A 23,240-nucleotide genomic window follows, 5' to 3' on the forward strand; every position below is an offset into this window, starting at 1 on the left:
ATTCAACAAACCGAAAAATCCTGGAATGAGCACCAAGTCCTTTGTCTAAAGAGAATTTAAGAGGCCAGATCATCTACTGTGTTTGGTTCCTTTGCATTGCTCAGGTGGTGCAAAGGGGCAGAAATCTGGCCACAAATGCCCAGCAGAGAATTCCCATGTTAGAAAAGAACTGGCATAGGGAGATGTCTCTGAGATGGGAAATCAGCATGACAGCATGTGCTCTATGATAGCAATCCTCCAGTGGAGTATGGTCTATACCAGTCAGAGTAGCCCAGAAGCTTCTCTAAGTTGGGCTGGGGCTGATCCTGAGAAATCAAAAAGCTGCAACAGTCTCTCTGATTCTCCCCTCACTCCTCCTGTGCCAGAAAGAGTGATGGTGCAGGAAAGAATATAGCTCTGCATGTCTAGTTCAGCACTGCAATTTTTAAAATAAATGTAATTGCGTTTGGGTGGAAGGTGCTTTTTTCTGTTAAGGATATTTTGGTTGAGATAGTTTTCAAATGCAGCCATTTCCAATGTTGCTGTAATGTCCTTAAACAGACCCTGGAAATGCTCGGCCTCTTTTGCTGCTTTCACTATTGTCGGGGCTGTGTTGGTCCCGGGATATTAGAGAGAGACAAGGAGAGTGAGGTCATATATTTTATTGTGTAAGCTCAAAAGCTTGTCTCTCTTACCAACAGAAGTTGGTCCAATCAAAGATATTAACTCACCCACCTTGTCTTTCTAATATCCTGGGACTGACACGGCTCCGACAACAGTGAAAGCAGCAAAAGAGGCCGAGAATTTCCAGGGTCTGTTTAAGGACATTACAGCAACATTGGAAATGTTGTCAGATGCAGGAGAGAAGGGCAAGTTAGACAAGAGGAAGAATTAATGGTTACAAAACAAGCGTAGGTCTGCAAAGTGATTAAAATATGTCATTGTGTATTGCTGATCAACTCTGTGATCTTCTCAGAACTAGAAAAACAGGGAAATTATCTGATCACAGATACTCTTGTGATGGGGCAATCGGTGATGAGAATGGATTTGGGAAAGTGGCAGCAAATACATTATAGATATGCAACTGTCTCTTCTTCTCTTCCTCTCCCCTCTCTCTCTTTTCCCCACTGCCCCTTTGACCACTGCATTCCGACATGTAAGCCAGTGGTGCAGAAGCAGAAGGGTTACATACAGAAGCCTTTTTCTTCTCTCCTGCACTTTGGAAAAATGATCCAATCCCAGTTTCCTGACCGTGTTTGAAATCGGCACCTCAGTGCTGACAAGCCATGAAAGTGATTTAATCATAACTGCAATAATTATTCCCATGGCCTGGCTTCTCAGTGTCCCTGGCTATTTGAAATTATAGCCCAGTCAACTGAGGATCAGTTAGAGCCATGCAAGAGAGGAGACTATCGCTCCTCAGCCTATTGCTGATATCTTAATATTTTGTCTTCTTCTAGCCACAGGGCTTGATCCTGCCATCTCTCCACACTTAGATTTCCCATTGACTTAATGCGGGTTCTACAGGCAGAAAGATTAGTTTGATTTAAAAATCCTGTCAAAACTGTATAACAGAACATCTATGTAGAGTTATGAATGATGCAGCACATGATACAACTTGATCTTCATGGCCCAACGTGATTCTCCACGTGTGATGAAAACTCAATCTTAATACAGAAGACGTTTTGAAGTAGCTTGGGTACCACACTACCTAGAGTAGGTTTCAGAGTAGCAGCCGTGTTAGTCTGTATTCGCAAAAAGAAAAGGAGGACTTGTGGCACCTTAGAAACTAACAAATTTATTTGAAGTGAGCTGTAGCTCACAAAAGCTTATGCTCAAATAAATTCATTAGTCTCTAAGGTGCCAGAAGTACTCCTTTTCTTTTTACCTAGAGTAGACACACATCTACCAGAATTTCTTATGGTTTAGTAAAATTAACATTAATTGGAAATGCAAAAGTAAATAAACTCTCTACGTTGCTGTCCATATGGTGTATAAAGGAGAAACGTGGTCGCTTGTCGGACTTTTTCTGACATCAAAGTATTCTGGCTAGCCTAAATTGCAAAAAAAAATATTTTTGTTTATAATTTTGTATTAAATTTTCCAAATACAACAAATATATCAAAATACCAGACTCATCATCGTATACAAGTAAATAAAGGAGGTTAGGATAAAGGGGAGGAAGGGGGGAAAAAGACATATCTAGCTTCAGGGTCTATGGTAAGCAAAAAAAATATTTCTGTTACCTGTGCTGAAACAGAAAGACTGAAGAGGATTGCATTTTGATATGTCAGTGTGTATGTAGAGTCTGCATTGTGTTTCAGTTAGAGCTGGTTGAAGATATCCCATTAGACATTTGTATTAAAATGGTTTCTTCATCAGTACAATTCAGTACAATGTGTAAGGTTCACTGACCATGCATCAGTAATGTAAATGAAAATAGCTGTTTGACTATAAATATACAAGGTATTAGAAAAAAATTATTGCTGAATTCTTTTCCCCACAATGGAACTCTCAGGAGCATACTTCACCAGTGAATTAATACAGTATTATACAAACTGGGAAATGACCGAAGATGTCAAATCACTTCACACATTTAAGGTGAAATATACATGCATCAGTAGCAATATTTCTGGGTAGCAGCTCATGAGGAACATCTAGCGTTGTGTAGCTTTGGATCAGAGTTCACAAATTGCATTGAACCTGGCCTGCATTTCAAGTTTGTAACAAAATCCAAAGACAAGAGTTCTGCTTGGCTTTGAATTTCAATCTGGTTCTAGTAATTTCCATTTGTTTCCTTTAAAAATAAAAGTGCTAAACTCTGCTCAGGTCCATTGGTGTAAATCCAGAGTAACTCCATTGATCCAGTGAAGTTACTCTGCAATTCCACTGATGTAACTGTGAGCAGAATCTGGTCCATCTTTAAAAAAAAATAGTAACAAGTATGGGATGCTCTGAGGTCCCAATCCTGCAAAGACGTATGTGCACGTTTCGCTTTACGCACTGTGAGTAGCCCAATTGAAGCAAATGGAACTAACTACATGTAGTGTGTAAATTTAAGCATATGTGTAAGCCTTTACAGGATTGGGGCTCAAGTCTGAAGAGTTCTTAGTTTCTTTAACAGGAGTGGAAGATCACATGTATAGTAGAATCCCTTTATTTACTGTAAGCAATGTATGTTCTATAATAATGGATTTCAGATTCACTAATGCATAATTGATCACTTTTCTCCATCATAACAAGAATGGCACATCACTACTACAGGTTGTACCTTCCAACCGCTCCCCCCAAAAACCCATTGAAACCAAACCAAATGACGGTTAACAATGAAACTAACAAATCAAACAAACAAACAAACAAACCCAGAGTTATGCAGAGATTTTTACCCTGAAAAGTCCCTATGGGACTTTTTACATTGATTTTACGTTGAAAGTGTTCTGATATTACAGAGATGGGTGGCAGTATAAAACTCTAAGGTGGACAGATTGCTGCTCTTTACATTATTACAGGAGAGGTCTCTTTTGCACTTTACCCCCAAGCCTTTGAAAGGCAAACTCTTCTCTAATGTGTGATGCACCCTATTGCTTTATAAATATGGGCAAATAGGAGGAGTATCTTATAATTTCATTTTTCAGTACAGGCCATTTGTGCTGTTTTTGCCTTTCACCTTTTCTCTTGCTGCTTAAAGGGTTTGGTTTCAAGGGGCGTTTAGTCTGAGTGAGGACTGCAGAATCAGGACCCTAGACTTCTGCACCTTTATTAGTAAAACTGCGTCAGAAAACACATTTCCTCTGTTTAGGTCTTGCAAGCAACCACTCCAGCATCCCCATCCTTGATGTATAGCTCCGTCGCTAGACAGAGCCTTTAAGCAGTGAAAAGGTCCCTCTGAACACAGCAGAAATATTTGCTAACAGTGAAATTTCCTTCAGGGGCTTTAGCCAGAGTTTGCTCATGTGGGACTTTTAATGAACCCCTAGAAGCAGCTGTGAATCAGTGCAATCCCGGGCTGTTTTCAGTCCCCTCCACTGAGTCCTCAGCTCTTTTCACTTCAGAAATGCAGAGTGCTGGCAAACAGCTACCTGAGGCAGCCTGCAAACCCTGAAAAGATGCAGTTGGAGTGTATCAAAAACAAAGTAAAAGCCATGAGAAGCCAGTTTCCATTCCCTTCCCCCCCCACCCCGCCTGCCCGCATCCTCCCCGCCCACCAGAACAGCCAGGCCTGCAAGCACCGCAGCTCAGGCCACAGAGCTGTTTGATTGCTTAAGCCTGGTGGTCAGACAATAGGACCAGAAAGAATGGCTGCTTCCTTCCTTCCTGTTGAGTGTTCTGCCTGAGTGAGCAAATTCAATAGCACTTCGCTTCACAGCAACACTGGGCTCTAGCGCAGGCGAAAATCAACAAAGAGCCCTTCTAGGGCATTTCCAACTGCACCTAAGCCAAGCCACTGAGCTGTGGAACCATCCAGGGAGGGGGAGGGGGCATCTAAACCCAGACATTGCTGGAGCGTGTGCATAAAGGCACAGTCAACCCTCAGGTTATTGTTTATACTGAAGGACTAGATTTTTCATGTTGGGCATGTGCTGAGATTTTTGTTCCTCTCCCCTGCCATTTTTGATTTTTAAAATGCTTCTGCTGATTTAGAGAGACAAGGTGGGTGAGGTAATATCTTTTATTGGACCAATTTCTGTTGGTGAGAGAGACGGGCTTTTGAGGTGACCTGAAGAAGAGCTCTGTGTGGCTCGAAAGCCCGTCTCTCTCACCAATGGAAGTTGGGCCAGTAAAAGATATTACCTCACCTACCTTGTCTCTTTAATATCCTGGGACCAACACGGCTACAGCAAGACTGCTGAATTAGTCATTTTAAATCCCTCTTCATCTGTCTGTCAGCAAGTTTGCTGTAAAGCATTTAAAAGCAATGACTAAACTATGAAAAAGGTTATACAAGAATACCTTGTATGAAATCCAAAGAAGATATTTTCTTCAGTTCCAAGTATGGGAGTCCTCAGCTTTCACACATTTGATATCACAGACAACAATGGAAATAAAATATGATGTCAAACAAGGGCAGTGTCTAAAGCAAACTGGTAAACAATCACAGATTACATTTGAATGGATGTAAATTAAAACACTTCTATATAAGTGCTCTAGAAATGTCTCAGGATAATTATGGATTATTATTTTTAATATGTGACCTTTTTTTCCTGTCTTTTAAATCTCACTCCTTTATTCAGTTCTGTGCCAGACTGAGAAGGAACATTATGTAGTTAAAAATGCAAGGACATTGAAGACATACACCCAGAACTGCCAGGCAAAAGTCACATATTTGTAAGCACTGGGTTTCTAGATCTCAAAGACCCTTGAAAAGGACTTAGTCTGTGTAGTGCTCCCTGCCAAAGAATACAAAATCAGCATTCTAAATACTCTTGCTGTCTCTTACAGTTGAACTAGTGCATCACATTGCAGAACTGCTGATACTGTGGGAGTCCAGTACATCTGTTGTTAGATTTCTACCCTTACTGTAGAAAGCTGGTATGGGGTGTTATATTACTACACAACGGGGCATATTTACTTAGGGTGCCCAAGTTTGTTGATTCAGTGTAGTTAGGGGAAAGAACAGCAAATATATTTAAAAAAAATAAAAAACAAATTATCATAGACAAATATATTAAAGAGCTCTGATAGAATTTTTTGATTCATTATCTATCAAAAAGAACAGGTGTACTTGTGGCACCTTAGGAGACTAACACATTTATTAGAGTATAAGCTTTCGTGGGCTACAGCCCACTTCGTCGGATGCATAGAATGGAACATTTAGTAAGAAGATATATATATACACATACAGAGAAGGTGGAAGTTGCCATACAAACTGTACGAGGCTAATTAATTAAGATGCGCTAGTATCAGCAGGAGAATGGTCCATCTTGATTATCACTGCAAAAGTTTTTTTCTCCTGCTGATAACAGCTCATCTTAATTAATTAGCCTCTTACAGTTTGTATGGCAACTTCCGCCTTCTCTGTATGTGTATATATATATATATATATCTTCTTACTATATGTTCCATTCTATGCATCCGATGAAGTGGGCTGTAGCGCACAAAAGCTTATGCTCTAATAAATGTGTTAGTCTCTAAGATGCCACAAGTACTCCTGTTCTTTTTGTGGATACAGAGTAATACAGCTGCTACTCTGAAAATTATCTATCAATGTATTTTTAAAATTCAAAACTTTTTCTTTTGTGGCTTTCAAATGAACATGGTAAGATTTTACACTTCTATGCTGCATCTGTTTTCTAAGCAAAGACCTGTTTAAGTTGTTTTTCTCATTGTATCTGAACCATACTTGAAACAGACCACTTAGCCAAGTTACATCTAGCCTGTTTCTTTTCTTTTCTACTTCTGAACAAGTACTCCTGTTCTTTTTGAACTCTGACAGATTATCCTAAACTCATCTGCAACCATGATTAAATATATGAAAATCATCTTTGCTTCTCTTTTGAACTGCCTTTGACATAGTATTTGCTGTCAGAGAGTCTATAATGTTTGAACATCTGGTAATGTAAACTGATGTGTTATTGCAGCTGAAGAAAGAACCATTTAGATATTTTTATAGCAAGTTTTTTTGTGGCATCTGATATTGCAATTGTGGCTTGAGTTTACACTAATCTTGTGGTGCTACAGTTATAGCTAAATTATTCATGTTTATGCATCTGAATCAGAACATAGCTTAGAATCCTGAGAAAACATACTACTTTTAAATTAAAATAATTGATATGAACATACTCTATCACCTAGTATTCGGAAACTAGCTCAGACAACATTATGCTTGGCAATAACCTGAAATGCGCATGCAAAATCCATTTCAATTACGGATTAATGAAAGCTAGATTATGGTAGTTAATATATTTAATTTTGTTTCTTGTTTAAAAGCAACTTACATGGAGATCAATTAACATTACAAAGCAGGGTAGCTAAGTACAAATTTTCATCTCTTTCTATATATGAGACATCAGTTTATACGCATACAGTCCTAAATACAATTGACCTACAAGTATCTACTAGTGCTTAATGGTGACTATTACTACAGAACAATTGCAGCTCACTTAATATGGGGCCCAATCCTGCTTCTACTGAAGTCAGTCGGAGGATCCCATGATGTGACTCAGTTGGCACACTCCTAGTAGAAGTATGAACCTAGAAATGCATAAAGATTGAGGCCAGAGGCACCAACTTTCTACTGTGCCAGGGGGTGCTTGACCCCAACTCTGCCCCAGGCCCTGCCCCATCCCGCCTCTTCTCGCCCCCGCTCCACCCCCCCGCTTCTTCCCGTCCCGTTTCGCCCCTCTCCCCCAAGTGTGCCCTGGCTCCTCCCCCTCCCCCCAGCACCTCCTGCATGCCGCAAAACAGCTGATTTGCAGCAGGCGGGTGGTACTGGGGGGGATGGTGAGGCACTGATCGGCGGGGCTGTCGATTGGTGCTCCAGCCCCAGAGCACCCATGAAGTCAGCACCTTTGACTGAGGCATATCTCCCTCTCTTGCCCCACTAATATTTCTCCAGATTTAAGGGCACGGTTAAGGTACAAGTGTATTTTTAGGAAGTTTCTCATTGTTACTTGTATTTTTCTGTGGGAAAACTAGTTCAGGTAGAAAGTGAGATTCTGAAACAGCCTAAGTAGTGAGGGCAAACAACCTAACTGGTTTTAAGATGGAGTTTTATAAGTTTATGTATGGGATTATACATTATACATTATGGGATTTATGTACGGGATTATACACAGGGCCAGCCTTTGTGAGAATGACGCCCTGGGTAAACTTGTATTTTGGCTCCCTTTCTTTGAGTTCCACCCCTGGTGGCAGGACCCAGGTGTTAGTCACTTTACTCCCCTGACCACGGTGCCCTGGGTGGTTGCCCACGTCACCCACCCTGATTATACAACAGGGTTGCTGAGGATAGCAGGGGACTGGATGAGATGACCCAGGAGTTCCCTTCCAGTGCTACGTCCTATGCAAAACCAAAAACCTTTACACCAAACTGATCACCCAAAACATGATATTTGAAAAAGTTCACTTTACTCCCCATTATTGTTTTTCATTTTCACACTGAAAGTGACATGAAAATGCCAGGAGAAAAGTTATTTTCCAAATTCTTTCAGCCTAATCAGATGCAGGAGTCACCAGAAATCTTGCAATGAAACTTCTTCCCACAGTAGTCCAAATTTTACAGAGCCTACTTCTTTTACACAAGCTTGGAGTGACTTTCCAAACATCTGGATGCTTATTTAACCCCCTAAACTCTCTGTGGTTTGCTCATCACCTGGGAAGTCTTGTTCCCACCAAGACTTCCCACATGATTTTAGGGAAAGGTAGGATGTTAGTTATTCAATATGTTCCATGGTTAAGGCACTCAGCCCAGATCTGGGAGACTTGGGAACAATTTCCCCCCTTTGCCTGAGGGAGAGAAAGAATTTGAACAGGGATCTCCCACCATGGGTGGCGGGTATAGTAGGCCAGGGGAGGGAGGCTTATGCCCAGCCTTGGCTCTACCCATGCCACACCTTCTCCTCCAAGCTGGCAGCAGCTCAGCACTGGCTGGAGGCCAGCAGGTGGCTGGGGCCAGCAAGCTGCCCGGTGCTGGGGCCAACACTGAGGCCAGCCAGCAACCTGGTGCTGGGGCTGGCTGGTGACCCAGCCAGCGCTGGGACCAGCCAGTGGGCGTGGGGGCCAGCTCTGGGGCCGGCTAGCAGCCCGGGGCTTCTCCAGCTGCTGGGGATAGCAGGGGGAGGCTCAGGGCTCCAACGGGTGGGGGCTCAGAGATGGGGGAGGCTTTTTGGGGGGAGGTTCGGGGCACCAGCACGTGGGTGGTGGGGTTTGGCCAGAAGGGGCATGGCCACATGGCTAACCTTCCCAAAGGTACATGCTGCCCATGTCTCCCACCTCTCAGCACCAAGCTATAGGGCTCCCTCTGTCTGTCCTGTTGAAGCTGTTCCACTTTGGATAAATAATTAGTCATTGGAGCAGGGAGAGCATAAGAACGGCCATACTGGGTTAGACCAAAGGTTCATCTAGCTCAGTATCCTGTCTACCGACAGTGGACAATGCCAGGTGCCCCAAAAGGAATGAACAGAACAAGTAATCATCAAGTGATCCATTCCCCATCACTCATTCCCAGCTTCTGGTAAACAGAGGACACCATCCCTCCCCATCTTGGTTAATAGCCATTGATGGATCTATCAGTCTATCAGATTCTGGGTCTCCCTCCTCCTGGATGTGCTCCCCCTAACCATCAAGCTATAGAATTATTCTCTCTCTCTCTCTAGCTCAATGACTCCCATAAAAGTCTGTCAGTGCTGCTACTTACCTGACTGCTCTCGAGTCACTCGTCACTCCCATCCCCCAGAAAGACTAGATGTACTAACTCTACAGTACTCCTGTCATCCACACTTCAGAGAAGGCCTAGAACATTCTTATTGGGGAAAAGGGTCTTTCTGTAGATGAATGCATTTTGGTTTGTCTTGGGAAACTGAATTAGGAGATTTAAATTAAACAAAAAGTTCCAAAACTGTGACCAAGAAGCAGGGAAAGCTGGTAAAAGCAGAAATGCCACCGGTAATCTGGCATGAACTGAACAGAAGAAACGGGAGAGTCTGATGAAATAGCCTCCTCGTATTCAGCAGGGTGCCGCTGAATCAGAATTGATGTGTGATACAAGATGGATGTATATAGAAAATCACATTACCATTCCATGAAAATTGTCACAAACATAGGTACCAAAGGTAAATTTTCAACTAGGCTGGAGCAGAGTCTCCCTGTTCAAGGATATCATTTATACTCTCTACGTTTATGTCTGCAAACTTAAGTACAAGCACAAATTGAGTACTTGTATCTATCTCTCTCTGCATGATTTGATGTGTAATTGCAGGTGCGAAATTCCAGTTGAAAGAGCAAATTACACCTGCAAGAGGAAGGTGGCAGCCCTCTTCAAAATTTACCTTTTGGTGTATTTATTTTCTTTTTTCAATAATCACATGGCTTTCTCGTGCCAATAAAGCTATTGAAACTGAAAATTTAAATAGCTTATCTAGGTGCTTTGTTGCATCAGGTGCTCTGTTTCTTTTTCTGGGTCATCCTGTGATAAGATACTACAATCTGGCATACCCATCAGCATGAAATGAAAATGTTATATTAAAAAGCCCAAACTGCAGCCATTTTAAACATATGTAAAAGCCGGGAAAGCAGTAAAACACCCATCCCTCCAATGGCTAATGAGTACTCTCATCTGTAATGGTCTGTCACATCTCTAGTTAATTAGAAACTAAATTACTAACAATCACCAATTATTCATAATGGCATTCTTTTACCCTGTTAAATTAGTTTTAAAATGATTAGCATAAGAAACATGTAGCTTTGAAATACTAATCCATAAGTCAAAAAGCATCTGAACATTTGCCTGTTAGCCTAATGAAAGACATTTTATCTGGTACTGCCTCTAAATGCGCAGAAACAAGAATAACCCTGTACTAGTAAATGGGTTTACCAAATAAACCAGAGCTTTCTTTCCCTGCAACAATTTAGATGCCTTGACTGTTTCTCTCAGTAAATTTTTCCCAGAATACTGCAGATACCAGACAAATGCTAAATAATTTTCAGGACAATGTGAGAAAAATGCTTTGCAATGGCTCTGGCCTATTTTAAAAAAAATATTAATACAATGATCATCCCAAACTCTCTTCCAAGCCCAGCTTTTCAGGCACTTGACTAACTTATTTGCTTAAAAGGTGTATATTAGCAGGCAAGCTTTCACAGGGTGTCATTTTCCATATAATCAGGAGGGCTTTGTGCTAAATTGTATAAGAAAGCATTCAAGGTTAAAATTCAGCATGACTCTCCCCCAAACAACCTCTCCTGCACCTTCACCCCACCCCCACTTCAACCCTTTTGGAGGCTCCTGTCCACCCCTCCCCAGTCTACCCTTAGAAGCAAGCTCATCACCATTAGCACACAAATGCAAAATAACCAGTTGAGGCCTCTTCCCGGGAATACAAATTAGGGGCAGGTAGCTGAAGAGCTTAGAAAGCTGAAATAGCTAAATTCACAATGAAAAGAATGAATAGATGAGAGACTGAAAGTGGGGTAAAGTGTTCAGCTTTTGTCATTTAAAGTGATGTCTTTAACTCTTTGCCTTCATGAGGCAGCTCTTCACAAAAATAATAGTGAATTGCAATTAAAAACTGAAAGAAAAAAGAAATTATATTAAAAAATGACAAGAAGAAGATTTAGTTCCTTCTTCGGTATAGGACTATCATTCTAGGAAGCAGAGAGGATCATTTTAAAACTATCATTGTTTAATGTGACAATACTGCTCTAGATAGCGAAACAAATGTTTTAATCAAAAGCAGCTGGAGAAAAGTTTGTAGATGGATCATCAAATCTCCTGAAATCACACCCACTCATGCAACTATCTACTATTCCATGGTTTGTCACGTTTATTAGCATGGGTCATTGATCACTGATCTTTACTGACTAAGTGATGTTTCAGGTTTGAAAAACAGTCAGCTGAATGTACCTCAGCCCTTATTTGGGCAAAGCTCATGGGAAATTAGGTTTCATCTGTGTTACAAATTCAGCCATGCTACTGGACTGGGTTACAACCTGCTTGTCCCTTGACCCAGTTAAAGCATGTTTCCATTTTGTAGTGTAGATAGGATCTAATCATACGGCCAAGTCATGATAAGACTTGATGCTTGTAAAAATCTTTTAAAATATTAAGACATTGCTATGATTCAAGTAGATAGATCCCATCTACACTGCAAAAATTGAACAGTTCTTTAACTACATCCAGCGACAATTATTATGTTACGATATCCCCTGACACATTTGAATGTGCAGTTTAGACAGGAGCCAAATTAAGCAAGGGGGCTATGGTCCATCTCTCTCTCAACTCACACATTACTAGAGCTGGTTAGAAAACAATTTTGTGAAGATTTCCACAATTGTTTCTTTCCATTTCTCACTGAAATGTTTTGACAGATTTTCTGACCAGCTCACCACATTTAGCCCACAAAAAGGACCTTTGGCCTGCATAGACCAGAGCAATGAGAACCGAAAGCAGCTGTATGGCCTGGATTTGTAGTCCACACCTAACATTATTTTGGACAATGATAGTATCAGTAAATAGAACTGCAGTCCTACCAGTAGCACCAGAAACATACAGCTTTTAAAGAACTGAAAGAGAACTAGATTCCAAAATAAAAGCAAAATTAAAAGAATAAATCATGAATATGAATGTTCAAACAATAGCTGAATGGCAATAGATACTTGTCAGAGAATCTCCATCACTACCTTTGCATGAATGGGATATACCTAACAAAGTGGGCAAATATATATTGCATGTCCTCCTGTTCTGTCCATAGGCATGGTGCTCTTGTGTATTAGCATAGGCACAGTACTCAAGGAAGTGAGGACAAATTTTAATGGCAATTAGCCTGTTATATTAGTACTTTTATTAATAACATGCTAATGGCCAACTCTGCGCTCAGTTGAATTAACGCAATCCTTTGACTGCAAAATCTGGAGGGTTAGTCAAAGTTTACCTGAACCCTCATGTTTACAAAATTGGGCTGGAAATCCCATTAGCTTCCCAGCGAGATATCCACTATTTCCTGGGTTTGGTCAAGCCATTTATTACATCAACTCCAGTTCTTGCAAGAACTCAGAAGAGCAGGAACATGGAAAAATAAGAAAACATAAAAGGTAACTGAATGTTGCTAACCTCAAAATGGTCACATCAAATTCAGCTCAGGTACTGAGTAAAATTTATGGGTAGAGATGGGAGAACTCCTATTTTATCTGAACGGCTTTTTCCCTTGCTCAGTATTATGGACCTTTCAATTCGATTATGACTATTTGACAGCAGATATTCACTATTCACTGTGACAAGTTAAAAAAACAACCCTTATATTTAACAGAAGCAGATTTACGAAATCTTCCAAAACAAAGACACGATGACAGCTCAAAACATCTCTCATCATCATCCTTAAAATGTAAAGGGTAAAAATCTTAAAACATATTTTCTTTAGGGTAATACAAATTTGGATGCTTTCCAACAGTCTCACTGCTATAAAAATGAGTTAAAACTTTATTTACATTTCAGAGATGATACATCTGTTGTGAGCTGTTGGTGCAATTAGCTAGTCCTCAAAAGACCTTTTGACAAGATGGTTTCGTGGCTTTCTTTATTTAGACATTTCCATGATTTGTTAAACATATTTTAATGATTTCTCTCTTGCTTTAAAAAAATATATATTTAAGGCCCTTGGATTTTGTTGTAGTTGTTGGAAATGCTAACATTTATCCAGAGCTCTTCGTTTGCCTTAGGATGCCTACATAAGTGTTTCTAACTCTTTGATAAATATTCTGGTTTAAAAACCCCGCAGTGAAGTCAATGGGAACTGGACATATGTATTAGAAGTCAAGTTGCACCCCTTTATGATTTCTACAGTAGTTTTTAAACAAAGATTCTGAAGGAACACCAATATAAAACGTAAGCCCCATAGGGAAAACAGAAGTGGGTTTTTAACAGTCTTACACAAATGGGAAGGATCTGGAATGAATCAGGAAGAGTTTGGAATGGATTTATTGGAAGAGCACTGCCTCCATTTAGCTTTCCATTTTTACGGGAAGAATTAGAAATATCATTTGGCAGATGTCTATAGTGTTTTTGGAACTGGAAGGAAATTTGGCTTTTCCATTTGGTGTGGGTGGATGTTCCCGCAGGCCAGATTTAACTTGTAAAATGAGAGAGGGATCTAAGCCTTTCCTAAAGGGAAACCTGTAGCTACATGTTTTGCAAATTTACCTTAGAAAATCCTCAGCCAGCAGCCTGCATACCTGATCCAGGTACTACTCAAGGGAGTAGGCCCTAAGCATTGGTTTTGCTCTATTTACAGCACAAAGACACCAGCCAAAAGGATCAAAGTATCAGGATTCAGAACTGCAAGAAATCAATATACTAAACCAAACAAACTGGTGTACCTTGCTGCTTTGTTTTGTTCTGGCAACGCGAAGCAGCTGTAAACCTGACTAATGCAGACTCAGACAGTGAATGTAGCCCTACAAATTTTGTGGAACAAGGAGATATTTGGTTTGTTCATGACACTTTGGAGTAGAGACACTCTCTCTCTCACTGTTTTTCAACCCTGAGCAGAATGAGACCATGATCCTGATCAAGGCTTTTGGGCTCTGCTGTGATACAAATAACATAATTCACTAAGAAAAAAGAGTGCACTTATACTATGCAAGGAGATGCAGGAAGTTTTGAAGAGAAATGGACAAAGTTTGCTTTAAAAATCGTAACAGATATAGATATTGATAGGCAAAAAAATCATCCAATACTTATTAGTCATGGCTCAATTTACTATCCATTGACAGGTATGAAAGATAAAAGTGGGATGGAGGGACAGAGCATCCACAAGCAATGCCCTGGGAAAAGCTCAATTGTCTGCCATTCTAAGTGCTGGAGATGGGAGAGTTCAGTCCCCTAGACCACGGGTTCTCAAACTTCATTGTGCTGTGACTCCCTTCTGACAACAAAGTTACTACGTGACCCCAGGAGGGGGCCGGAACCTGAGCCCTGCCGCCTTGGGTGGTGGGAGAGGGAGCTGCAGCCCGAGCCCTGACACCTTGGGTGAAGGTGGAGCTTGGGCTTCAGCTTCAGCCCTGGGTCCCAGCCAGTCTAATGCTGGCCATGGTGACGCCATTAAAATGCGGTCGCAACACACTTTGGGGTCCCGACCCCCAGTTTGAGAACTGCTGCCCTAGACTATGACTAGGACTACACCCTTCATGTCAGCCTCTGGCTAATAGCTCTCTGGTGAATTTGAAGATTCACCCTCTGCAAAACCCCTCTGGCCATGCTGGCCATGGTGACGCCATTAAAATGCGGTCGCAACACACTTTGGGGTCCCGACCCCCAGTTTGAGAACTGCTGCCCTAGACTATGACTAGGACTACACTCTTCATGTCAGCCTCTGGCTAATAGCTCTCTGGTGAATTTGAAGATTCACCCTCTGCAAAACCCCTCTAGCTTTCTGGGTCTTCGCCCCACCCAGCACCCCCATCCCTACTGTGAAGGGGGATGGTCTGTGTTACTCAACTGTTTTCTCCAACCTCTGTTTTCAAGTCTTCCTCGCCTGTGAATAATTCCACTATCTGCTGCGGCTCAGATATTTGCCAGGCAGAAGCTGGTGAAATTTGTATGACTCTTGTATGCTATTACTTCCTACCCCATTCTAAACCGCACTGGTTAAAAAAAAACAAACAACAAAAAAACAAAAACAGGAGTACTTGTGGCACGTTAGAGACTAACAAATTTATTAGAGCATAAGCTTTCGTGAGCTTATGCTCTAATAAATTTGTTAGTCTCTAAGGTGCCACAAGTACTCCTGTTTTGGGGGAGGGGGGATACAGACTAACACGGCTGCTACTCTGCACTGGTGAAGGTGACCAGTCTTGTTAGTTTCCCTCCTCTGCCACTTGGCGAACCTATGGGTGGCAGCAGCAGAGTAGGAGTCTATGCAGACTCAGGAAGATAGCACTGCATCAGCTCATGCTCAGTTTACATTTGGAAAGTTAGTTTAGGGGTTTGTTAGTGCTCAGCAAGCTGGGATTAAATCTACCTCACAGGCTGCACACCTACTCTCTGTGGCCCCTGCTGCTGCACACGAAAATTTCCCTAGCGCACTTTGATTTATCCCCCTTTCAAAGCAGGATAGATCAAAGTGGATGAAGGGAACTTTTAATGCACGGCAGCAGGGTCCACACAGACAGTGAGGGTGCAGCATACGAGATAGATTTAGACCCCATCTTGCAATGCACTAGCTGTTCATCTAGATAAGCCCTTAAAACATAAGGGCTATAGACTTTATTCTTTAATTTAAGTGAAGTCAATTCTTCAGAAATTGTTGGCTTAGACTCTCACACATCACCAGGGAAAAATTCATACTCACCCCTCCTTAGTGGATTTTTCAAGCCCTGTTTACTGAGAACCAACCTATTGGCAAAGCTACAGTGGCAAGACTATCCCATTTCAGAGACCCAGATTTGAAGGCGAGCAAGCCACATGGACTAGAATATTTTTTCTGTGTACAAGATCAAGAAACAAAATTCACAGCCATTAGAACTACAGAATGCTTACTCTTGTGGTAATATTAGAATATCATTCAATAATTATGCAGCATGTAACAATGTGCCATTTTAGAATGGTTTAACTTGAAAAAAGGTTAATTTCATCATTTTGTTCTTACCTTTTCCATAAATCCTTTTTAAAGTTTTGGTCACTTCATACCTAAAAGGATGGGGGCACACAGCAACAAATAGCAGAATGATCAAAGGGGAATGTTACAGAGCTCACTCACCCAAAGTCTACAGAGGCCTAAAAATGTGTAGAATAGATTGGATGCAGTCTCTTCATACATCTAAATGTGGGGTGAAGTTATTACCAATGTAAAAAGAAATGCAGTGACGTGGCATCTTTCAAAATAATTTTATTATAAAAAATTCAAAGAAATATTAGAAAATGTAAACGATGCAGCTGCTACATATTTAGAAAGATCAGACTTTTGACAGGTTATCCTGTCTACAATTGAAGCTAATTTTATATTCCTAATGAGCCTTGGGAGACAAAACTCTTGTCTAAAAACATTTCAGCTGTCTTCAGTGTTGGCTTATTTAATTAGATTGCTGGCGAGGGAGATTAGTGCAGGAGTAATTCTAACAGCTATTAGCTGAATGTATTTACTGTTTAAACCACTGCTGAAATAGTGGCATAGGCTTGGGCCAAGCTTACACACAGATAGCCAGTAGACGATTTTGCCTCATAGTCAAATTAAAATCCAACCTGGAACTCACCTTTCCCTTCAAATCACACAAGAACATCTCATTTAGAACAAAATAAGGCCTTGGGAAGTAATGAATCATTTTTATATGTTTGCACAAAAACCTTGGTCATAGCATATTTGAGCTTGGATGGGGAAATTGATTGGCAGACCTGTATAACAGTATAATCATACCAGTGTAACTATGCCAGTATAACTCTCTGTATGGACGTACTATTCGAGAATAAAATGACTTTTTTTTTCTTAAGTGTAGCTAGTGTCAGTTTCCAATGCAGACAATTTCCCTATGTAGACAAACCCTGTATTAGAGTTGTAGACAGGATGTTATGTTTTTCTCCTTGATGAAGAATCTCAGAGCTACATTTACTAACTCCTTAACAACAAATAACAGAGTTTGCTTCACCAAGCATTGGATCAGTTCAGATAATATAAGTGGGCTACTATAATAATCCTGAACTATAGGGTTTCTTAAAGGGAATGGGAGTGGATGACATTAAAATGTTCGCTTAAAACCTAGTCAATGAACTGATCTTTGGAATTGTAACTTTTCACTGTATTTTTCACACTTAAAATTGTTCCAGGAATTGTGAAGGATTTGGCAGATAGTGGATAGGGTTGACCATTGTGCATCTTGGGCCTCCTACCTTTGTCATTTTTGTGGAAAAATTCTACAGCAGCAGAAAGGAAAGAAAATCGTGGAAGAGGAATACAGGCTTGATCTTGCTCCCACTGAAGTCAATGGCAGTTTTGCAGTTCGTTTCAGCAGAAAGCTAGTGATGCAGTCAAAGGTGCATGTCAAATACAGTTTGTCTCCTAGACAGCACCATTACATATCCTCTGTGAGGTACATATCCTCTCCCTACCAAATACAATGGCATTGCAAAGTTTAAGGTTCAGTTGAAAGGTTTATGGCCCAATAGCTCAGGATCCTATAGAGCGAATATTGGATCTTTATATCCCTGGAAGTGGTAATGCTAGTTTGCAGAAGATAATCAACAAAGGGTCAGTCTTGATAGGCAGAAGTGTGTTTCTCTTGTGTTAGCTCAATCGAACTAGCTTCACATGATTGAAAAGCCCTCCGTGCTTTTTAAGACACATGCCTAAGCTACAACATGGCTAGATAACACACCTCCAGATGTTAGCAAACACATGGAAACTAACTAGTGGTAAAATCCTGGTGTGGACAAGACAGTTGTAGTTTTAGCAGGTCATGGTAAACAGCAGTGTGTGCGCACTAGGGCCAGGTCTACACTAAAGAGTTAGGTTGACCCAACTACTTTGCTCAGGAGTGTTAAGCCGACCTAACCCCAGTGTTGACAGTACTAGGGCGACTGTTGACCTAGCTGTCACCTCTTGGGCAGGTGGTTACCTACAATGAACCCCTCTCATCGCAGTAGTGAGTGTCTACATTGAAAAGTTACAGCAGTGTTTCTAGTGAAGACATAGCCCTGGTCAACACTACAAGTTTAGGTCGAATTTAGATAGATTTAACCCTGCACCCGTCCTCACGACGAAGCCATTTTTGTTGACAAAGGGTTCTTAAAATCTATTTCTGTAATCCTCCCCGACGAGGGGATTAGTGCTGAAATCGACATCGCTGGGTGGAGTTTGGGGTAGTGTGGATGCAATTCGATGGTATTGGCCTCCGGGAGCTATTCCAGAGTGTTCCATTGTGACCGCTCTGGACAGCACTTTCAACTCAGATGCCCTAGCCCGGTACACAGGAAAAGCAATGGGAACTTTTGAATTTCATTTACTGTTTGGCCAGTGTGGCGAGCTCATCAGCACAGGTGACCATGCAGTCCCAGAATCACAAAAGAGCTCCAGCATGGACTGAACGGAAGGTACTGGATCTGATCGCTGCATGGGGAGATGAATCCGTGCTATCAGAACTCCATTCCAAAAGACGAAATGCCAAAATATTTGAAAAAAATCTCCAAGGGCATGATGGACAGAGGCTATAACAGGGACCCGCAGCAGTGCCGTGTGAAAATTAAGGAGTTCAGACACTAACAAAAAAACGAAGAGGCAAACGGCCGCCCGGGGCAGAGCCCCAGACATGCCGCTTCTATGATGAGCTGCATGCAATTCTAGGGGGTGCCCCTACCACTACCCCACCCCCATCTGTGGACACCTGCAAGGGAGGGAGTCTCACGCAATAGGGATGAGGAAGATGATGATGATGAGGAGGAGGATAGTGTACAACAGGCAAGCGGAGAAACTGTTCTTCCTGGCAGCCAGGAACTGTTTATCACCCTGGAACCAATACCCTCCCAACCTGGGCTCCTGGACCATGAAGCCGGAGAAGGCACTTCTGGTGAGTGTACCTTTGTAAATATAATACATGGTTTAAAAGCAAGCGTATTTAATGATTAATTTGCCCTGAAGACTTGGGATGCATTCGCGGCCAGTACAGCTACTGGAAAAGTCTGTTAACGTGTCTGGGGATGGAGTGGAAATCCTCCAGGGACATTATTGACTGGACATTCAGAGGTGGCTGTTCCTGCTGAGCTGTTTGCCTGTGGCTGAAAAGAAATCATCCCTGCTTTTAGCCACATGGTGGCGGGGCGGGGCTTTCACACTAAGCTGCTCATGTTTGGCTGGCAGGCATCTTCCCTGATACTAATTACACTGTGGGAGAAGAAGTGACGCGATCACCACAGAGAATTGGGTGGTGGGGGGGGGGGTTAGTTGGGTTTATGTTGCAAGTTAACCCAAACCCACAGCCCCTCCTTTAGAATGGTCAACGCAACAGGTGCTTGGTATGGGAAAGGAGGGCGCTGCTGTCTGAAACAATTCCCACATGTTATGAAGGTTGAAGAAGCTGCAAGACTGTCTTACCATGGCTGCCTGCAAGCCCAATTCAGTTACCCGGCCCTGTGTGTGATCTCTCACACCAAACCGGCAGGCCCTCAATATAAGAGGCAAAATGCGACCTTGTACCGAAAGCACATGTGCTATGTAATGTTAACAGCTTGGTTCACTGTGAAAGAGTCTACCGATTGTTCTCTAAAATGTGTCTTTTTAAATACTACTCTCCCTTTTTTTCCCTCCTGCAGCTGCAAATGTTTCAATGCTCCCCCATCAACTCTGTCCCAGAGGCCAGTGCAGATAAGAAAGTGAAAAAAACTTCACTCACGCTGAAGTGTTCTCTGAGCTCATGCAGTCCTCCCACACTGAAAGAGCTCAGCAGAATGTGTGAAGGCAAACAATGGCAGAGTCCAGGAAAGCAGAAAATGAATGCGAGGACAGGAGGGACAAGCAAGATGAAAGGTTGTGGGAGCAAGATGAGAGGTGGTGGCAGCATGACGAGAGGCAGCAGGATGCAATGCTGAGGCTACTGGGGGATCAAACTGATATGCTCTGGGGTCTAGTGGAGTTGCAGGAAAGGCAGCAGGAGCACAGACCGCCGCTGCAGCCCTTGTGTAACCGCTCGCCCTCCTCCCCAAGTTCCATAGCCTCCTCACCCAGATGCCCAAGAACATGGGGGTGGAGGGCTTAGGGCACCCAACCACTCCACGCCAGAGGACTGCCAAGCACCAGAAGGCTGGCATTCAATAAGTTTTGAAGTGCAGTGTGGCCTTGTCCTTCCCTCCTCCCCTCATCCACCACCCCACCCAGTGCTTCCCTCCTCCCCAGCTACCTTGGCAGTTATCCCCCTATTTGTGTGATGAATTAATAAAGAATGCATGATTTTGAAACCATGACTTTATTGCCTCTGCAAGTGGTGATCAAAGGGGGGAGGGTCAATCATGAAACTGGTTTTCAAAGCTTCTCTGATGCTCAGCAGGCCCTGCTCTGCTCTTCTAATTACACGCAGCCAGACACCAAGGCAATCAGCGACCAGGTGATTTACCTCAACCTCCCACCCCGCCATAAACGTCTCCCCCTTACTCTCACAGATATTGTAGAGCACACAGCAAGCAGCAATAACAATGGAAATATTGGTTTCGCTTAGGTCTAACCGAGTCAGTAAACTGTGCCAGCATGCTTTTAAATGTCCAACTGCACATTCTACCACTGTTTTGCACTTGCTCAGCCTACAGTTGAACAGCTCCTTACTACTGTCCAGGGTGCCTGTGTATGGCTTCATGAACCATGGCATTAAGGGGTAGGCAGGGTTCCCAAGGATAACTATTGGCATTTCAACTTCCTCAACAGTTATTTTCTGGTCTGGGAAGTAAGTCCCTTCCTGCAGCTGTTCAAACAGACCAGAGTTCCTGAAGATGCGAGCATCATGTACCTTTCCCGGCCATCCCACGTTGATGTCGGTGAAACGTCCCTTGTGATCCACCAGTGCTTGCAGCACCATTGAAAAGTACCTGTTGCGGTTTACGTACTGGCTGCCAAGGTGGTCCGGTCCAAAGATAGGGATATGCGTTCTGTCTCTTGCCCCACCACAGTTTGGGAAATGTGCAGGTCATAGTGCATAGCTTTGCTGCAATGGGATTCCCTGAGTCACTACCCTTGATAGCAGCAGCTCAGTGATTGCGTTGGCTACTTGGATCACAGCAGCCCCCACAGTAAATTTGCCCACTCCAAATTGATTCCTGACTGACCGGTAGCTGTCTGGCATTGCAAGCTTCCAGAGGACTATCGCCACTCACTTGTGAAATGTGAGGGCTGCTCTCATCTTGGTATTCTTGCACTTCAGGGCAGGGGAAAGCAAGTCACAAAGTTCCATGAAAGTGCCTTTAGGCATGCGAAAGTTTCACAGCCACTGGAAATCATCCCAGACCTGCAACACCGTGCAGTCCCACCACTCTGTGCTTGTTTCCCGGGCCTAGAATTGGCGTTCCATGGCATGAGCCTGCCCCATTGCCACCAGGATGTCCAAATTGCCAGGACCCATACTTCGAGAGAAGTCTGTGTCCATGTCCTCATCACCGTCCTGCCGTCACCTCCTCACCTGCTTTTGCAGGTTTTGGTTCTGAACATACTGTAGGATAATGCATGAGGTGTTTACATATGCTCATAACTGCCATGGTGATCTGAGTGGGCTCCATGCTTGCCGTGGTATGGTGTCTGCAGGAGAGCAGAGTTGCAGCGGAAGCGGTGGCTGACAATGGATGCCATGAGAATAGATATTTAGAGAGAATGACGAGAGGACCTGCGAGGTGGATTCATGAAAGCAGGAGAGCAGAGTTGCAGTGGAAGTGGTGGATGATGATGGTTAGCACCACGCACATTTCCCAAGGAAGAACACTTGTACCCAGGAGCCCATAACAGACAATATGGAGAAATTCGCTATTAAGACAATAGCAGCAGAGCAGAGTTGCAGCGGAAGCGGTGGATGACAGACGGTTAGCAGTCCTATTGCACCGTCTGCTGAAAGCAGTATGGCGTCCGCATGGAAAAAAGGCGTGAAACGATTGTCTGCCGTTGCTTTCATGGAAGGAGGGGTGACTGACAACATGTACCCAAAACCACCTGCGACAATGTTTTTGCCCCATCAGGCATTGGGAGCTTATCCCAGAATTCCAATGGGCGGCAGAGACTGTGGGAACTGTGGGATAGCTACCCACAGTGCACCGCTCCACAAGTCGATGCTAGCCATGGTAGTGAGGATGCACTCTGTCGACTTAATGCGCTTAGTATGGACATACGCAATCAACTGTATAAAATTGATTTCTAAAAATCGACTTCTATATCGACCTAATTTCATATAGTGTAGACATACCCATAGCCTAGGAGAAATAGGTGTTTACCTGAACCTGCTAACGTGTTAAAATTACAACTGCCTTGTTCACATTAGGATTTTTACCATCTGTTATCATGAGTTAGCCAAAATGTGGTAGAAAACCCACCATTTTTGCTAGTGTAGAAACACCCACAATCAGCCTTAAGAGAGCTTTTGTATTAGACAAAGTTGATTGAGCTAACAAGATTGGAAACACACCTTTTTTGTCTTCCAAAACAGAGACAAAATGTGAACTCTTTGGGGGCAGGTCGGGTCCATAAAAGAGGGAGGAACAAATTCACCTTCTACCAAGGATAGTCACAAAGTACTATGTAAATCTTCATTAAGCTCTGGCAATGTGAGGAATAGCAACCAGCTCAGGCTGGAGGGTCACTAGCTTTTCCTGGCTGGAACTGAAATAAAACACTTATGGAACTCAACTAAAGCCAATATAGTCCCTGATAATTTGGGGAAACCCAGATCTAGATCAGAGTTTAATGGCCAGCGCTTGTTCTCAAAATGGGCCAGACCAACCTTAGATCCTGTATAAAGAACTTTGTCCAGTTTGTAAACAGTACTTTGTTCCTGTTCTCCACATTATCTTATCAGTTTTACCAGTGTTATTATGGAGGGTCAACTGAGAAAATATAAAATTAAAACACACAATGCACTGACTAATCTAATTGCCTTCT

The sequence above is a fragment of the Caretta caretta genome, chromosome 1 (genome assembly GCF_965140235.1).
Source record: "Caretta caretta isolate rCarCar2 chromosome 1, rCarCar1.hap1, whole genome shotgun sequence".
Classification (NCBI taxonomy): domain Eukaryota; kingdom Metazoa; phylum Chordata; order Testudines; family Cheloniidae; genus Caretta; species Caretta caretta.